The sequence below is a fragment of the Dasypus novemcinctus genome, chromosome 2, assembly GCF_030445035.2.
Source record: "Dasypus novemcinctus isolate mDasNov1 chromosome 2, mDasNov1.1.hap2, whole genome shotgun sequence".
In the NCBI taxonomy this organism is placed as follows: Eukaryota; Metazoa; Chordata; class Mammalia; order Cingulata; family Dasypodidae; genus Dasypus; species Dasypus novemcinctus.
In genome coordinates, this window is record NC_080674.1 from 72071770 (window position 1) to 72090392 (window position 18623).

Below are 18623 nucleotides of genomic sequence, written 5' to 3' on the forward strand. Positions count from 1 at the left end.
AATTAATCACAGCGTTGTGGCTCAGTGCTGAGAAATAAATACATTTTTCCCCTTTTACCCACCATGAAGGGATATTTAATGCAACATGATGGTCTTTTTATTGACAAGGAAAGTAATGATTTTCTGCATCTTTAAAATTCATGTTGAGTTTTACGATTCAGAAATAAAGGCATTATTTTGTAAGTATATGTATAAAGATATACATTTTTGAGCAACAACAGCAACAAAAAAGGGAAATCATTTGAATGTTATCAATAGGGAGTGGTTGAATAAACTGTGGTATGTCCATTCTCTGGAATATTTTGTAGTTATTAAAAAAGAATTAGGTTTTTATGTACAGACCTGTTACAGATGATCACTAGCAAAGCAAATTGCAGAGAAATGTAAATAGAATGATCCTCCTTTTGTAAAATAAGGGAAAACCCTTTTACTGGAGGGAGTATTTTCATTGGTGTACAATGGCATGAATGTAGAAAATAGTGTGGACATTTAACAATTAACATTTATTATCTTCAGGGAGAGTTGGGAGTGGAAGACAGGTTGTGGGCAAGAGGAGTTGGTGTTTTTTTCCTAATTTTTCTTTAAGATTCTCTTTTTTTCTTATTGTAATAAAAAGCAGTAAAACTGGGAAGTGGCTGTGGCTCAATCAGTTGGGCTCCCGTCTATCATATGGGAGGCCCTGGGTTCACGTCCCGGGGCCTCCTTGTGAAGGCAGGCTGGCCTGCCCCTGTGCCACAGAGAGCTGACGGTCCATGCCCGTGCTGCGGAGAGCTGACGCAGCAAGATGACACAACAAAAGGGAGACAAGCAGACACAGAAAACAAACAAACACACAGCGAATAGACACAGAGAACAGACAGCAAAACAAGCCACAAGGGGAGGGGAAATCAATCAATCAATCAATAAATCAAACTTTAAAAAAAAAAGGAGTAAAACTGTGTATTGCTTTTTCAGTTCGAAAGAAAAATCCAAAAAAGTAAATAATAAAGAAAATATCCTGAATGACTTTAGTCTTTTTTTTTTAATTGAGAAAGATGAATTCATGATCTAGGGACAGACAAGACATCAGATTCCCTCGTGTATCATTTTCTTTCTTTCTTTTTTAAAAAGGTTCATTTTATTATTTATCCCTCCCTCATTGTTTGAAGTTGCTGTCTGCTCTCTGTGCCCACTTGCTGTGTGCTTTCTGTGTCTGCTCATCTCTCTAGGAAGCATCAGGAACCAAACCCAGAGCTTCCAATGTGGCAGAGAGGCACTCAATCACCTGAGCCACCTCAGCACCTTGGTTTGTTGTGTCTCTCATTGTCTTTCCTCTTTGTGTCTCTTTTTGTGTCAGCTCACCACATCTGCCTACCATGCCAGCTCACCTTCTCCAGGAGGTGCTGGGAATTGAACTTGGACCTCCCATGTGGTAGGTGGAAACCAAATCCCTTGAGCCACATCTGCCTCCTGCATATCATTTTCTATCTATGATATGTGTTTTGTGTTAACTCTGCTTAAAAATTACAGTACGTTAAATGCTCTCAATTCTGACTCCTGCTCCCCAAAAGCCAAGCAAGCAAGCAAGCAAGCAAGCAAGCACGCAAGTAAGCAAGCAAGCAACCAAACCAAATCAACTAACAAAGAACTTTAGGAAGTAGGTGAAATCTTGGCATTGGTGGTAGAATTCTGTGAAGCTTTTTCTCTTTTAATGTGTACTCCAGTGTTTAGATTTTGTATAAAAGGCATATGATAATCTGCTCCCCCAAACCAGCTTCCCAAAAACCCCTCTGTCCCCATGTGGAGTACCTAACTAGATTTTCTCAATGAAATATGAGCAGGATAGATGGGTAACGTCTAGCATTAGGTGGTTAAGAAAAAGTATACTTTCTCCGTCCCCTTCCATGTCTGGTTGATAACCCTAGGACAGCCTTTAAACTGTGTACTCATGGTGAAGAAGCAATTGCATGAAAAAACAGGTCCTTGCATAACTGTATGGAACAAATTATATGCTCCCTAGAGCATAAATTGTGGACTAAACAATAAACCTTTATTTTTAAACTAAGCCATTAAATTTTTTGCAATTTTTTTTTACAGCAGCTAGCATTGCTTGGCTTGTGTAATAAGACATGCATTCCTTTTTTTTTTTTAAGATTTATTTTATATTTTATTTCTCTCCCCTTTCCCCCACCCCAGTTGTCTGTTCTCTTTGTCCATTTGCTGCGTGTTCTTCTTTGTCCGTTTCTGTTGTTGTCAGCGGCACAGGAATCTGTTTCTCTTTTTGTTGTGTCATCTTGCTGCATCAGCTCTCCGTGTGTGCGGTGCCATTCCTGGGCAGGCTGAACTTTCTTTCGTGCTGGGCGGCTCTCCTTATGGGGCGCACTCCTTGCGCGTGGGGCTCCCCTGCGTGGCACGGCACTCCCTGCGCACATCAGCACTGCATGTGGCCATTTCCACACTGGTCAGGGAGGCCCGGGGTTTGAACCGTGGACCTCCCATGTGGTAGGCGGACGCCCTAACCAATGGGCCAAGTCCACTTCCCTGCATTTCTATTATCAACAAAAAAAACTTCATTAGTTTTTATAACAGTATATTGAGATCCTCAGAACAGTAAAGTATATAGTCTTTTCAAGTGTACATGGAATATTCTCCAGGATAGACCATCAAGTAAGCCTAAAACCAATCTTAATAAAATTTAAAGGATTGAAATCATACAAAGTAAGTTCCCTGCTCAAAATGGTACGAAATTAGAAATCAATGACAGAAGGAAATTTAGAAAATTCATATGTATGTTGAAATTAAACAAACACTGCTAAATAACCAGAGGGTCAAAGAAGAGATCAAGAGAGAAATTAGAAAATACTTTGAGATGAATGAAAATGAAGACACAATATACTAATACTTATGGGAGTTGAAATTAAAATGTTTATGTATATACAAATATAAATGGCATGTAATATGAAAATTGCAGTGATCAATTTACAATGAATTAACATCATAGTTTTCCAGCTTGTATAGAACACATCTACTCCCGAATCCATAACATTTCTACAATTTAATCTGGATTTTGCTATTCAAAATCAGCCATGTTTAAATATTAAGGGTAGATTGTTAGCTCTCCCAGGATTGGTGCAGATGAAGATGAAGAATTTAGATCAGGCTATGGTTCTGGATTAGGAACAGCTATGTGACTCTGCTGCTATCATAGAAGTGATACAGGTTTATAGCTGTACCTTTTGGCAGTATCCCTAGGAGGGGAGCTCTGAGATTTAAGCCAACAATTTATTGAGATCTATGGATCAGGCACTATACCAAACTCATGTAGTAACTAAGTCTAACCAAATGATTTACTCAAGATTCAAATCCATATTTGTTTTGGGGAAAGTAAATGACTGATGCATTGTTAAATAAACGTGACTGGATGGATTGAATGTAGACTGAAGATAAAATGACCGATATTAAATTTCATGGGGAAAAGACTTGATTCATTATTAACAGGTTTTAATAGTCTTACAAATTTTGACATTTGCTCTGCCTATCATGTAATGTTCATGTGAATGGGAGTTTAATTTTGGAAATCAAGTCTTTGAAAATTTGAAAGAAGGACATACCCAAACTCATAAAGGAACTTGATTCTGGGCATGAAAAATCAGTGATATTAATTTAAAGGATTATTTTGTTTAATATGTAATTTGAGATTTCACTTTAGCAAGAATAATTTTATTTTAAAAAATTTATCCACGATGTGTTTTTTTTTTTTTTTTTTCCTTTTCATTAACAGACTTTTGGAACTGGCTTTTCAATTTGATAAAGCCCAGTCACACTTCTATGCTGGAGCACGGCACATAATAAAGATAGTTCAAAATTTTCATATGGCCCATAGAAAACTAAATGAGATAAAGAGAAAAGATAAGACTTTTTCAGCACTTTTTAATATGTAAAATTACAAAACAAATTTTCCAATCTTGGTCTAAACCATGCCCTGATTCTATCCACTAGCTGTGAAAAACTGTGTAATTCTAGAGGGTGGTCTTGCAATCAGCTTCTCTTTGATATTTGTCCATGTCTATGTAGTCATAGTCTGACTCCATCTTTATCTTCTCCTGTGGCATCCTGAAGACTGGGCTCCGTGAGTAGTTGAAAGCAGGTGAAACTGGACAGTAAATTTTGAAATGCAAGATGATATTTTGATTGAGTTCTGAATAACTGAAAGAAGTCACTCATGTACCTCATCATTGTTTGAAGGCTTTTGGACTTCATTGTCTTCAGCATGATCTGGCCTGGATTGACAACATTCTCACAGAGAAGGAGAAAAAGTGCCCATGAGGATAATGGTGAGGAGCTCCAGTTCCTTCCTCATTCAGTTATAAAGATTCCCATGGAAACTGTGCAATCAGTATCTACTATATTGCCAGAAAAAGACCTTCCACCAGCAGGGTAGGCAGTATGCAGGCCAGGTACACCCCCCACAGTTCTTTCCAAAGGGGACTACGAACCATGGTCAGGCCATTTGGGCTCCATGATCCTGGGCATGTGGACCTTGGAGGTTTCCAGGCTGAAGCAGGCATCAATCCCATGGAATAGCAGGATGAAGAAGACAGTGGAAAAATCAGCCACCAGGACTCGGACCTTGGTGGGGAAATAATGGCTGAATTTGAACTTCTTCATGGTCAAGGTCATGGAGTATTTCCTGAAGAAAGGATGAAGAACCTGAGTGCAAGATCTTGGATGAACTGGTAGTAAATCCTGAGCAGTCACCCACCATACCTCAGACACTCCTTGCTCAACAAGAACCAGTCCAGTGCTGGGAGGTTAAGGAGATTGTACAGAGATGCATTGGTGCTTGGTGCCAGCAGGGCAGAAGCATTGAACATGGTTATTTTAATTGTGTTGGGAATGATACACTCACATTTGTAGGTGGCAATGGAGTTGGGTATGAAGTCCATGTTGATGGGGTAGTATTGGAAGGCATCAATCATCTTCTTGATGGTATAGTGGAAGAAACTGAAGCTGATGAGGGTGAAGAAGCCCTCCTTGGTGAAAAGGGGGTGGTATGTTTGATGATGAAGTTGGCATCTGTGGCCACCAGGATGAGGCAATGGATAGTTGAGTGGAGACCAACTCAGAGGTAGAACTCCATGTAATCCAGAATGTTGCCTTTGCTGAAGTCAAAGAGGAGCTTCCTGAAGATGAGGATGGATCCTGTGCTGCTGAGGATGGTGAGAGGCTGATCCAAGAAGAGGTGGAACAATGAGCCAGTCATGACAATGCCCAGGAAGCTGTCCATCACTCCCTGATAGTTGTTGGTATCTCCCAGAAACCTGCCAAAGGTGAGCAAATTGGTGATGCAGCCAAGGTAGAGGAATAGAATAGCAGAAATGGACTGAGTGTGGAAGCAGTAATAGAAGTTTTTTGGGAACAGGGCAGCTTGCCATGTGACATCCACACACAGACTATTGAAGAATTGTCCTGTCCGGATAAGCTCCTTTCTAGTTTCATGTACTGCTGACATCTATCCATAATCCCTGCTGTCCCTTCTAGCCAGGCCTACCAGTACCCTAGCAGGTACCTCCACCTCTGCTGCATCCTCAGAGTTGTTCATCTGGCCCACCTTGGTCAAGAAGAACACAGATTTCCTTTTGCCAGCAGAGGACTCTTCCTTGGGGGCTCAATTTGAATATTTGGGTCCCATTCTCCAGGGGCAAGGACAATGACCGTATCCAGAAACTTATCAATCCTGCAATCAGATTGTCCCTATTGCTGGCTTTGTAGGCCATTTTGCTGAAGACGACATCTACCATGAAGTTTGTAGGATTTTGCTTTTAGAAGGTTTCAGCAGTATGAACATGGTCATATCTCCCAGGAGGCATCTGCATGGTCATGCCCCCCAGGATGGGGGACTGGATGAGATGCATGAAAGCAATGAATGACTGATCCTGGAAGTCTACCTTGCCCATGAACACATTGGATGCCTCTGATTCCTTGGGGGATCTTCTTCATGAGTTTGTTTTTCTGCTGGCTAGAAGGACTTTTTATAGCTGTAAATGCCTACTTTATTTTACTTTTTAAAAAAGATTTATTTATTTCTCCCTACCCCCTATTGTTTTTTTTGCTGTTTGTTTAGTGTGTGCTGGTCATTTTAGGAGGTACCAGCAACTGAATCCAGGACCTCTGATGTGGGAGGGAGATGCCTCATCACTTGAGCCACCTCCACTCCCTGCTTTGTTGTGTCTCTCATTATGTTTTCCCAGTGTCTCTTGTTACATCACCTTGTTGCATCAGCTTGGTAAGCCTGCCTGTCTCATCAGCTTGCTGTCTTGCTCATCTTCTTTAGGAGGCACCATGAACTGAACCTGGGACCAGCCATGTGGTAGGTGGGAGCTCAGATGCTGGAGCCACATTCACTTCCCTGCCTATGTTGAAAAAGAAAAAATCTCACATTAATAATATAACTTTCCACCTTGGGCAACTAGAAAAAGAAGGGCAAATTCAATCTAAAGCAAGCAAAAAGAAGTAAATAATAAAGGTTAGAGTGAAGACTAATGAAACAGAGAATAGAAAAACAATAGAGAAAATTAACAAAACCAAAAACTGGTTCTTTGAAAAGATGGACAAAATTGACAAAACTTTTAGCTAGATTGACCAAGGAAAAAAGAGAGAAGACTCAAATAAATAAAACCAGAACTGAAAGAGGGGGCATTACTACTGACCTTACAATAAAAAGATTATAAAGAATAGTACGAACTATAGGAATGCTTTCTAGAGGATTTATCTGGATGCATTTTAGTGAACTGAGCATTGTACAAACAGCTGGTTCTCAGAAGCTGAAACCAAGAGGACAGCATTGTGTAGCTGATTTGAATCTCCATCTATCCAAATATTTAGTATAGGTGTAAGAAGTTGAGTGGTTACTTTCTTTTTCATACTAATCTCATACTAAACTTGTAGACTTATGGCAGTCTGTAAGTATAAGTTATAGAAAAAAAAAAAGCCTAAGAACTGGAGTTCTCAAACTTCCTTTATTTAGGAGGATTCTCACAGTATCTGCTAATTGCTTTTTTGCTCTTCTCTGTAAAATTGCTTATTTTTATATTTGGAAGCCTAATTACCTGAAGTTTCACTGGTCATATTTTGATAACTGTCCAACATATTAGGTCTTTTAAAATTCACACTCTATAAAATAATTATGTTTAATTGTTTGTGATCAAAGTAGAGATTAGATAGAGTTATTTTGAGCTATTAAGAACTACTTTAATGTAAATTTTGTAAAGATTAAACAGAGTATGTCTCTGCTGTGATTCTAAGAGTTCCACTCTTGCTTTCAAGCAGAGTGTTTGCAGAATCAGCATTTCTCAAAATGGGGTCGGATTGTAAATTGTGGTGCCATCTGCAAATAGACTAATAACATGTGAGGCAATGCCAGTTTTTATGCCATGTAATTTGGGATAATTCTCATCACAACTGTGAGTGGTTCTATTGTGAAAGCAGGAGAAAAGAGTAGATTACGGTCTCATTTCTTTAGACTGCAGTCTAGACTGCAAAATTTATTTGGGGGCAAACTTTATCTTCCTTATGCAGATAAATCATAGCCTCAAATACATTTATCCCAAATCACATTTTCTTTTAATTTCCTAAGAAATATTCTCTCAAGGGGTTTCTAACACATTGGCACATTTATACAATTTAGAGCAGTGAATTAAATTAAGAATTCTTCTATCAGCATTGCCAAGTTCCTGTTCCAATTGAATCTGTTGTATTTGAGAGTGATAGCAGTCTATAAGGCCATTTTGGTTATATTTCTGTCAACTTAGAACAATAGCACAAATCAGGAATTTTCCTGTTTGTTAAAATGCACACTTGAAAATTCAAACAAAAATAAAAATTTGTGGGGACTCTATCTTGCCTGATTTTCTTGTTGCTCCTAAGATTTTCAATAGCTTCCCCTAGTTCTTTTTCTATGACCAGACACCAAAGTCAGAGTGGGACTTCAGGAATTTTAATGAATTGCCGAAAATGGTTATAAGCCTAAGGAAGATAAAATTGCACTTTTCCCCCTCAAATTCTTATGGTATCATTTTTATTTACACGAGCTTATGTACAGATATATATTGGTATTATACACATGTTAGTTGAAATCATTTGGCCAGCTGCTAAATTCTTTATTTTGACTCTGGAATTTTATCCCTATTCATGGTTATGTCCCTGTGAAGTTGTGAGACTGTTTCAAAATATGGGCTGAAGGAGATGCGGGGGTGTCTCAGGTTAAGTAATGATCTGATACACTTTCAAACCAGTATTGAAATATTTGATGTGAATTCATTTACAGGGGAGACTGAGCACTTAGTGGAGGAAGCAGTACAGCTAAGGCCTCTTTTTCACTTAGTGCTGGCCCCAGGCTTGCAAATCATACTCAGCGGTAACAAAGGCCCTGCAATTAAATAGATCAACCTCTTTTGTTTTTTAATGGAAAAAGGAAAGGATATCTGAAAAACACTTATTTAACCACCATAATAAATAAACAAATGTTTCAAATTTGGTCCTGTTTGCTTCATACCTCTTATTTCTCTCCTCTTTAAAAAGGAATAGACTATTCCACAAAAAGGCGAAAGCCCATATATTCTCCTCTCTCCCCAAAGGCAACCTTGTCATGAATTTGAGGGAGGACCCAGGCTATACATTTATACTGTTATGAATTTATGAACTCTATACAATGATGCTGTCTGATTTGGAAGTTACATGAACAATAGCATGCTGCACCCAACATTCTGCACCTGGCTTTCTTCACTGAACCTTGCATTTTAGGGCACTATTCATGTACAGCCACGTAGATCTGACTAATTAATAATAACTGCTATTGAGCCTTCTATTGGACAATAATACCACAATTTATTAATCCATTTTCTGATTGATGGATATTAGAGGTTTTCTGATTTCTCACTGTTGCCAATGTTAATGCAATGTTGTTAATATTTCACCATTTATTATAATTGGTGAAGATTTTTGGTAAATGCCCTTTATCAGATTAAGAAAAATCTTCAATCGCTAAGTTTACTAAGCGTTTTTAACTCTCTTCTGAAAAGCAGTTTTATCAATTTATTTGGGGATTCTCCCCCCAAACCTAAAAGGGTTATCAAAAGTATTCATTCAGATTACATATAGTATTCTCTAAAATAGCTTACATAAATTCAGTTGTTTTTCCATTTTATTACATTTTCCTTGATGTTTCAGCTCTTCTTGTAGATTGTTTTCCTGAAAAGCTTCTCAGCTGACCCATCCCTTAATCTGTCTCTATCAATTTGTGAAGTCCACAAATTAGGATATTTTTTAATATTCAATTTAAAAATGAATACATGTGATTCATTTTTTAATCCATTTAATTTTTAAAGAATCCTTAAAATTTTTAGATAGGTAGATTCAACCTAAAATCAGTGCTTCACTTAATAAAGAAGAGAACCTCTTAGAGAACAAAAATTGCCACTGCAGATTGAGATATTTTTGTACCTTGAAGCAAAAATCGTAATATCTTAGGAAATGTGATATTATTAGTTTTTAATTACTCATAAAAGTTGTACACCAGACCTAAGTTTTAAAAAAGTGATCTATAGACACAACAAAAGCCAGAAAATTAGGGAATAAGGTAAAAAGAAATAGTAAAACAATTTACATATTTACTATATCTTCAGTACATTTTGTGTTTCACAATGCAGCTGAAATTATTTAAAGCATCCTATATTTGATATTAATTATAATTATCGGTAATGTGAAAGAATTGAAAATAGAATTTGCACAGAACATAAACATTTTACTGGTTCTCTTTGTTTGGATGGAAGCAGAAAAAGCTTCCTGTGGTTGCCATTTCAATAGTCCCCACTGTACGGCAGCAGCAGGCTGCTCAAACCCCTAGTATTGGCAGCATTCAATATGGCAGGCGTCCTTTCCTTCCGCAGTATCCAGAAAGCCTGTAATTATGTGTCTTCTGAGTTGGAAGGAAGGACTGTTATTTAGAGTAAGTCCTTCAAAATATTGTTAATACAGCATTGTGCAGTCACAGTGGTAGTGGTGCCTGTACCATGAAAGGTTTTTTATTTTCTCTTCTAATTTCTTTTTCTTTTCCAAATAAACACATTCCCCCCATCTGTGTGGGCAACTGTGTATGTACAAGTAGTCATTTTATCCTAAATGCACTACAGAATGAGCCAAAATAGTGTCAACTTTAAACAAACACGAGAAATGTAGCCACTGGGAGATGCTGTAAACTACAATTTAGATAACAGAAGTGTCAGGTTTTTTTCTGAATGCTTTTTCATTCAATGCAACAGCATCACTTTCTCAAGGTTCGCAGCATTGAGGGGATTTACTCAGCCTTGGGTAATGGCTACTGAGCTGCCATATTGCACATGCTATTCATGTTGCATTATATTCCCAACTTGCGTTAGTAACCCAATTTACATCTGAAATGGCTTAGACTTTCAGAAGATAAACAACTGTGGAACAGGACCTGGCATTAGAGTCTTTATTTAAGAAGACATACAGATCTGCTCCAGGAGACGTCTGCCTCCTATATACCCCCCCACCCCCCATGAGACAGTCATCATGCTTGAAATCCCAAATATTAGCAACACTTATGGTCCTTCTGGAATGAATAGTGTTTTAACTGGGTTAAGTTTAGTTATCAAGTTCATGGTTCTTGAATTGAGTTTGCTTAGCCTTAGGGATACTGGGCAGTGTGCCAGGTGTATGGCAAGGCACAGGATAAATGTGGCATATTTTTCTGAGTAACATAAAACATTGCTGTTAAGCTTTTACACGTAGATCTGGAATAGAATGCAACATTACCATGAATCTTTAAGACAAAACATGAATCGTCCAATGAAATTTCCTGCTTGCAATAGGCTACTTCAGTTTACATCTTTCAGACATTCTGAGGCCATGAAAACTCTCTCTTCTGCCTTAGGATACTTCAGTAGAAAGAGGCATTAACCAATAAGCTTGTTTTATTTAGCACCAGCACCTGTTATCTACAGTAGAGGCGTATGAGGCAACGAGATACAGGATGATGAGTTTTGAATGGCAGGTTGGTGTTTAGGAGGAAAGGAGCTTTGTGGCCCTAATAAGGTACCATCCTGGGAGTCTTTGGACAGAAGAGGGATAGCATCAGGGCACCGACTGCCTACAGAGGGTCAAAGGCATCATATGTTTCCCAGTTTGCTCAGGATAGGCTCTTCTTGGTAGGTACTGGACTTCTACCCCTGATAGTTTCCCTCCTTGGTTTGGTTATTTCTTAATCAAATTACTCACTAATGGCAAAGGAGCCCATACCATCCCTTAAATATGAACACTTAGCATTTGTATTCCTTCATTCCAAATCCTTCTCATTCAGTATTGTCTTGGTCAGGTGCCGTCCCTTAGAATAGGAGATAAATTGAGATATCCTGGTACTGCCCCACATCCTCAAGCCTTCAAAGGCTCTGTGTCCAATTTCCTTTCCATGACCTGCCAGGCCTTTCTGGATTTCACTCCTGGCTGCTCTTCACTTCTGACATTCCTCAGACATGCACTGCGATCCAGCCACACTGTTCCGGCTGTTCCCCAAACATTTTGAGACATTCCTATTTCAGAGTCTATGCCTTGCTAGTCCTTCTTCCAGGAGGGTTTTTCCTGCAGGCATGAGTGTGGGTCACTCCCTCACTTCATCTGCATTCCCACTCTGGGGGCACTCCTCTAACCATCCTTAACATGGCCCCCCTCCACTCTCTATTCCTTACCTTGATTTACTTTACTTCGTAGTTCTTATCACTATCTATTATGTAATCTATCTATCTAGTCATCTATTTATTGTCTGCCTCCCTGTTCTCCACTACCAGAACATAAAATCCATTACAGCAAGGTCTTTGTCTTGCTCATCACTCTTTTGCCTGAACCACAAATAATGGTTTATGGTGGGCACTCATTTTACAGATGAGGTCACTGAGGCATCAAGAGGTGAAATGAGGGCAGGGACTAGTGAGTGGTAGACCAGTAGGCTTCATGTCTGATGACTTCTGCCATGCTGGTCATTTCTGTTCCACAGTGTGAATAGTCCTTATTCTGTGGACCTCGCCATCTCACACTTGACTGGGTACTGCCTTGCCTTATTCTTGAATTGTTTCATGTGTGGGTCATATCTCCAGAACTAGATTATAAGCACCTTCAAGGCAGGTATCCTGACCTTTCTTTAATATCCACAGTGTCTAGGATAGTGCCAAGAACCCAACAGATGATTAGGGAATGCTAATTAAATTTTTACATTTTAAAAAGTAATGTTATCTGGAAAAAGAATGAGATGTACAAACTGAGCCTAGGTGGTTGGTTTCTGGAATCAGAGATCCTGAAAGCTTTCTGTGATTTTTTTTTTTTTCTATTTTTAAAATTCTTTGTGATGTACCAGGGATTGAACCCAGGACCTTGTACATGGAAAGCACGCATTCAGTCACTGAGCTACATCTGCCCCCAATGAGAGTTGGCTTTTTTGTTTGCTTCTTTGTTTGTTTTTAGGAGGTACTGGGCATTGAACCCAGGACCTTGCATACGGGAAGCAGGTGCTCAGCCACTGAGTTACATCTGCTCCCCCTTCCTGTGATTTTTAAAAGACCATCTCCTTCCTCTTGATCCCACTGGACAGCATCATTCTATAAATTTTGGGCTGAGTGAAAGACAAGGTTGCCACACTTGGCATTTTAGTATCAAAAGCAGTATTTGCTTTAGCAGGATCTGGCAAAGCATGGGGTCCCTGAGGACCATTGGGCAGTTGCTGGCACTGGGTTTTAGAAATGGCTGGTTAGTTTTATTACCAGTTAATAGCATTTGCATTTGTGCTTTTGCAAATAACCATGAGAAATCAATCATCAGGCATGGATGGTGTGAGAAAATTATTGACAGGGTCCCCAAAAGCTAGTTGGGCATAGGGAGGGCTACAGCTCAGGAACTGTGCTGAGTGTGTGAAAGGATTTATACTGAGTATGTGTTGCTCAAGAGAGATTAAGATTAGGTGGTACCTGATGTTGTCCCAACCACACCCACATTTACAGGACTTTGGAGAGCAATTTCTTTATCTATAGACAACTATCCCATTTCATTCATTCTGCAAATATGACCAGGGGCTGTGTTTTCAGCAGCGTCTGGGAAAATCCTAAATCCTGGATCTCTGGAAGATACTTTAGTAGTGGTTAAAAGGAATCAGATTGCACAGGTTTGAATCCCACTTCTGCCATTTACTGGCTAAACAATCTTGGGCAAGTTGTTTAAGTTCTCTGAGCCTGTTTTCTTATCTAAGTGAAAAGAAAAATGGAACCAATTGCATGGGTTGAGAGTAAAGAGAAACTGCAGGTAAAGTTGTTTATCACATTATCTGACAAACAGAAAGAGCCCAATAAATTTTAAATCAGTAAACTTATGTGCTCGATAAGAGACCTTCCTGTCTTCAGAACTGTCCTGCTCATCTCTCCAGAGGAATGAGCCAGAACCCTGCACACCTATATTTCCTTTCCAACTCGGGCCCTGTGTCTGTGGGTGCCAAGGTGCCTTGCTTTCAGATGAGTATGAGCTGGTGACAAACTGCGGAGGCCACACAGGTCAGACAGACTTGCTCCCACCGAAGCCACGTGGGCGAAGCAGCCGTGACGGCCAGGGCAGGCACTCCGCCGCCCCCCCCCACCGGGAGAGCAAGACCCCAAACGGAACCGTGTCACGTGATTCTGGGCACTGAGGTGACCTAAGGCCTGCAGCTCCAGAGTGAGGCCAACTCTTTGAAGGCAAATTCTGTGCATAGCTCTTAGAGAAACAAAGGAAGTGGTGGCAGAGCAGAGGCAGCCTCTCGTGGGGGCTTTACGTGGCGGAGACTGTCATCGTCTGCTCTGGGTGTTTCTTGAATCAAAGGTTTAACAGGAGGTTGAAAACACAGAAGATGAAATTACCCATCTCCTGCCCTCCATCCTGCCTCCTCTCCTCCCATGTCATTTCTGTCAAGGAGGGAGGATCCCTCAGGTTAAATATATTTTTCAGTTTTTGAGGCCGCCAGGAGATGGCGCCAGGGCTTGGCTCTTCATTTAATTGAACCCTTGGAGCCCCAAAGAGAAGAAAACACTCAGCTACCGGGAGGAGGCCTCAGTCGGGGCATTTGGATGAAAGCTCTGTTTCTCAGGAAATCTGAACAGAATTCCTGGCCTTGGCCTTCTTCTGGTTAAATGTTCCTTTTTCTTCATCTGGCTAAGGATTGAGTTTCTTGTGGGGCCGTACATTTCAGTTTAGTAACCTCATCACTTCTGACGGTGGCTGTACCTGCACTTAATAGGAAACAGAACTGAGCTTCTTCAGAATCCCTGGGCCCAGGGAGGAAGGGTTTTAAATGAAGGACGTTCAAATTGTCCAGGACGTTGCATTAAAAAAAAAAAAAAAAAAAAAAATTAGGGATCATGTTATTTGAGAAATTGTAGACATTTTGGATTATGCTTTCTTTCTTTCTTTCTTTCTTTTCGGGCCGTTTTTACTGATTTGCTACTATTGACCTAGAAACCAAAACAACCAATGCCAGAGATTCCAGCACTTTCTGCCAGGCGATGTTTTCACCTCAAGGCTGAATTCCTGACACTATTAATAAAAATAACCACACAAAACCTACATTCAGGTGCCTGCCCACTATGTCTAGACACTGCGCTGCACATGACATGCATCTCATTTAATTCTCACAGTCATCTTGTGGGATGTATACTTTAGGATCCTACTTTCAGATCAGAAAACTGATGCTTATGCTCAGTAATTTGTCCAACGTCATTCAAATAGTGAGCAGAAAGGTAGAGATTGAAACCCAGATAATCTGACTCTAGGACCACAAGTTTGAACACAGCATCTGACTAAAGCAACAATTTTGGAGAGGGGTATAACAGAGCATCCTGGGGATAAGGCTCAGTAGTTCTGGGTGTCTTGGTGTGCTGAGAGGGGCACACACAGATCCAGAGGTGTGGGGACCATTAGCGTTCACTGGGTGTGTGCCAGGGCTTCTCACAACACTGCGTACAGAATTCAAACTTCTGGGACCTCCAAGAGCTGAGCTCTGCTTCCTTTCTCTCTGTCCCTTGACTGATACTCTCCAGGCGTGTTGACCTTTCTGTTTCTGGAATTTTCCAAGCCCATTTCTAACTTGGGGCCTCTGCCATCCTGATCCTCTGACTAGAGCTCTCCTCCCCCAAACTTCTCTTCAGGAACGAGCTTAGATGTGGTCTCCTTCGAGAGCCCTTCTCTCACCACATGATCAGATGAGGCTCCTCTGCCTTAGGACATCTTTATCTCCATACTCTACTTCATTTCCTTCTTAACCCTAGCAATGATCACTGTCTTCTCAATTGTTTAGTTGGTTTATTTGTGTGGTTCTTACCTGTTTTCCCTCATTACAATGTAAATTCCTGAGGCAGGGCTTTTGACTGGGCCATTGCTGTATTTCTACAAACTAGAGTGGAAGTAGCTTAGACTAGTGGCCAAAAATATGGCCTCTGGGGGTTAACTGCTTGTGTTTAAATACTGACCCTGGTGCCCATTAGCTGTACCTCAGTTATTTAGCCCTTTTGTGCCTCAGTTTCTTCATCAGATGAGGATAATAATAATAATAATACCTGCTTCATGGGGTTGCTATGAGGAGTAAATGTACTAATATATATGGAGTGCTTAGAATGGCGCCTGGTGCATACTGGGTACTCTATGGATATTTGTTAAAGAATTGAAGGTATAATCAAGTAAAAACCTAAAACTTTAGAAGCTCAGAAAAATGAAAATGCTATTTTTGAGAAAGATAGAGGAGCCTGAAAGGATGCTCACAGTTGCTCTGGGTCCACATAATTAGGTGGGTATTTTTTCAAGAAATATTTATTTTGCATAGACAAAGAATGGTTAATAAGTAATCCCTCTTCCTCCCCAAAGTATGCTTGGAACTCAGTATATGTAATGGACTTTTTTCTGAAGGGTAGTAATATTGTTTGGACATAAACATAGTGCTGCTTTCTAAAACCATATCCACAACCTTTCCTGGGGGCAATGGCTCTGGGATGAATCTAACTGGCGTGAGGATGACCATAGTCTCAAGTCTGGACTTCATGTCACAGAGCACAACTACTCAGAGTCCCCAAGGGAGATGCCTCCAGGAGAGATGGGAGCACCTAAAAACAGCAAAAACATTGAAAGGAGAACAAAATGCTCTTTTTATACCAGGGAAGACTGAATTTTGGGGAAGGGCTTTGTGTGTTTTCAACAAGAAGCGAGATAAACCGAAAAAAGCCTTTGCTTAGCCATGAAGAGAATATCAAAGTTCCTCTGTTGATCCAAGGGCAAGAATTACAGTGACATCATGAGAACCGTCAATGAAGTCCCAACCCAGAACTCTGGGCCTGATTTATGGAATCTCATCCATTCCCAACACATGGCCTCAGGACACAGAGACAAATAATAACATTTAATTAAAACAGAAGCACCAATGGACAACACATGCTAAAGTCAATAAAATGCTAATTTATAAAGATTGTGCTTGCGTGGGGTCTGGAGGCACAGCAGCAAGGAATTCCAGAACAAAGAGCCTTTGTACAAGGATATACTGTCTTCCGTTTCCTGTGTCTGAAGTTATAGACCTTGGAGATCCTCTAGCGTAAATCCCTCACTATATGAAAGATAAAGTAAGGTCTGGAGAACAGACAGGTTCATAAAGAATTAGTTAGTGGCAGAATAATAACCTGAACTTCAGACCAGGGCTTTTCATTACCACGACACTGTCTCTGAAAGTCCCAGAGCTTTCCGATGGAAAAAATCCACCTGCCAGCAACACAGGTGCTTCTTAAATCTTTTCACAACACATAATATATCCCATGCCTGACTGCTTCTCAACAAAAGTTTTAAATTGGTAACCTCAGTGTGACATTTCCAAATAGAATTGCTTCTTTGTGCCTTCAGGTCCTTCCCTGTTGCTTGGATTTGGGCAGAGTGCTGGTGACCTCAGCCTCACAATCCACTTTCTCTTCCTGAGATGGCCCAGACTAAATGGAAAGTAAAAACAAATTCTTCTTTAACCCATTTAGAACATATACAACTCTGCCAACAATAAAATTTTACTTTCATCCAAATGAGATGACTTGTGTTAAATGTTAGAGACTTGGGGAAGTTGCATGGAGTTAGGATTACATTGGGTTTCCATTGATTAGCAGTTCTTTTCTAAAATCTAGGCACAAAGTTCTGGAAACTCTGACTTTTTAAGAAGTTGCTTGGCATCAATAACTGAATAAAATTGAGAATGGTTTTAGTCTTAATGCCTTTTCATACTTTAGTGGGTCTTATCAAGAGGCAACAATGAAGAAAGTACAATAATGCTTGGGGTTGCAGAGATGTGAGATTAAGGAAGTCATGGAAATTTAGACTCAAGGATGGCCAATTTCTACTCAGTGGTAGACTATCTGAAAACACTAACCTTACCATTGCTAATGGATTGGAGAACAGGCTTTCCCCAGGTGGTGGTATGACTTGCATTCTTCTGCTGATTTGATTTTCTACTGAATGCCTACTGTGTGCAAGTATTGGGTAATTTTACAACATGGGCAAACCGATATCTTCATTTAAGCATTGGAGGAGAGTTGATTATGGAAAACCGGAAGATGCTTGGTGAGTCCTGTTTTAAATCAGGGGTTCTCCTGAAATTTCTAAATAAAAGGGGTTTAGGGCTACCAATCTGGTTCAAAGGGGGGCAGCTGGGGAGCTTGCTCTCAGTAGAGCTTGCATAATAATCCGAACTGTCATTTATTGGAAGCATTTTGTAGTGGGAATGATTCATTTATTCCTTAACACAATCCTATGGTAGATATGCTATTATTAACCCCACTGTTCTAGCTTCCAGTTAAGGAACTTGACTAACTTGCCCAACATAGTGAAAAAGGTCTTAAACCAATGTAGTCTTACTTAAAAACTCTGTGCACTCGACTACTATATCACCCTGTCATTCAATTGTGGTCATACCATAACTCAGATTATACCGCTGTTTGGGGTAACCAAAGGAGAGTATGAGTATGGAAAACTTCTTCCACCCAAAACATCAAAAATCCATAAAAGGATTTTAGCTGTAGGTATTTATTCTGGAGAGCTTAGTCTATAACTGAAAATAAGATGAATTCAAGCAGATCCGCCAATGAAATGAGAGCAAGTTGGAGCTCTTGGTGACGAGAAAAGGGAGAAGAGCTCAATGCCTAAATCTGATTGCATAGCAATTAGCTAATAGCACAAGCTCTGTCTCCCAAAGTTAGCTGGCAGGGAACCTGGTGCAGAGGAAGGCATTGAGAGAGTTAAAACAACAGGACCATCTCCTTTTATATAAACATATATTTCCTATGTCTTGGCCACAAAGTGAGACTTATAAAGTATTTTGAGAGGACCAGGCAGGTATCTCATGGCTGTTCAGGAACATTAGGAAGCCTCATTAAAGCAGTTCCTCTCCTTGCTCCAATAGTTCTAGCAGAACGAAGAGACTATTTGTGACTATTCTTGGAGAGAAGTCACCGAGAGCTGAAAAAAAATCAGCTGCAAAGCTTTTGCTATCAGGATAGCTAGTGAATCTGGAGCTGCAGATAAATTTAAGGGTGGTA

The 18623-nt window shown here is 40.0% G+C and overlaps 1 pseudogene; it reads right to left on the minus strand.

The window, feature by feature from the left end:
* Positions 1 to 4382: 4382 nt before the first annotated feature.
* The window catches only part of LOC101422323 (electrogenic sodium bicarbonate cotransporter 4-like), a 38808-nt pseudogene continuing 24567 nt past the window's right edge, over positions 4383 to 18623 (minus strand).